The 1,433-nt window shown below is 41.4% G+C and overlaps 1 non-coding gene across 1 annotated transcript; it reads right to left on the bottom strand.

The window, feature by feature from the left end:
• Nucleotides 1–1,107: 1,107 nt before the first annotated feature.
• Trnap-ugg (transfer RNA proline (anticodon UGG)) lies at nucleotides 1,108–1,179 on the bottom strand. Its single transcript has one exon. It is a non-coding gene; the product is annotated as a tRNA-Pro (tRNA).
• Between the last annotated feature and the right edge of the window lie 254 nt (nucleotides 1,180–1,433).

The raw sequence follows: 1,433 nt of genomic DNA, 5'->3' as shown, positions 1-1,433 counted from the left end.
ACATTAATTTATTTAGTCTTTGTCATATCCGAACTTTAAAAGATTAATGCGCGTGATATAAATATTGAATAAGAAAGAACAGTGGAGAAATATGAAACAGGGGTGCCTCCGGCAGTTACCAGCTGTAGGGACTAGGAGTACCGGGGCTATAGCTTCGGGAACAAGATTCTAGGATCACGAAAAGTTTTAAATAAATAGCGCTCATTTTTACAAAGCTATAAACCACCACATTTTTTTTCTTTTTTGCAAGCAGCATGTAGATAAGAACGCTTTCACAACATTATTTGAGGTATTGCACGCTTACGAAGCATCGACATATCTGTTGTTCAAAATTCACGAGTAATTATTATTCTACTAACTATGAGAAGTCATTCCAGTGATCACAAGATTTTATAATGAAAGACTAACCGCCGCTATATCATTTCGCTAGAAGTGGGAAAGATAAAACTCTCGGATACCTCGGCTAAAGATCCCACATCAAAAATTGCTAGCAGAGTAAACTAATATATAACACCGCGGAAAAACAAGGATCAAGGAGAGTATTTAACAAGCGCTGACTTCCAACTGAAGTTCATTGAAGAAAAAAAACAAGAATATAAAGAGAGCGAGACGTAAAAAATAAATATAACAAAAAATATATAAAATTATAAGCAATGCAACTCACCTGGAGCTCACTAAAAGAGCACTCTTAAATGTTTGCATTAAGCCTAGTTCGGAATAAATAACGAGAATTTTTTCCCTTGTTTAATTCAGCCTTGACAGTAGGCAAACGTCCGTTGAAACAGTTCTTGCATGCCGTCAACAGAAGACATCACAGCTGAAGGCGACGAAGGCACTGCTGAGGTTTTTAAGAGAGACGAACTTGGACAAGCGGCTGTGACAAAAATGTCGCGTACCATGCAAGAGTGACCGACTGATTCTGTGTGTGCAGTGTCATGTGCTATCTTTCTATCTTTCTCTCTCTCTTTCCTCTCCATCTTTAATCTCCCCCACCCTGTCCCCATGTGTAGGGTAGCAAACCGGTTGTCCTATACTGGTTAACCTCCCTGCCTTTCCTTCTCTATCATTTCTTCTTCTCTTCCCACAAGGAAATAAAAAAAAAATGCGGGGCCCGTCCGGGATTTGAACCCGGGACCTCTCGCACCCAAAGCGAGAATCATACCCCTAGACCAACGGGCCGTTACGTTGAGCGCCCTCCCGGCGTAATGTGTAATGTTATCTACACCATCTGCTACGAGTACGGGAAGGACTGCAGGAATTTAAGATGATTCGTGTGCTAAGCACGCAGACTTTTCTGTATTATAGTTTATCTGTTAGAAACTCCGTTATAAGGACGGCGGGCAGATTGCCAGCCTATTCTTTTCTTTAGTTGATCCTTGTTTTATGTGTGTGCGCGCGTACAATTGGCGTAGCTCTGAGGAGGGGCTGTCGGG

This window comes from Rhipicephalus sanguineus, chromosome 3 (assembly GCF_013339695.2).
Source record: "Rhipicephalus sanguineus isolate Rsan-2018 chromosome 3, BIME_Rsan_1.4, whole genome shotgun sequence".
NCBI classification, from domain to species: domain Eukaryota; kingdom Metazoa; phylum Arthropoda; class Arachnida; order Ixodida; family Ixodidae; genus Rhipicephalus; species Rhipicephalus sanguineus.
Note: the sequence above shows the minus strand (reverse complement) of the source record. Positions and strands in the feature narration are given on the sequence as shown.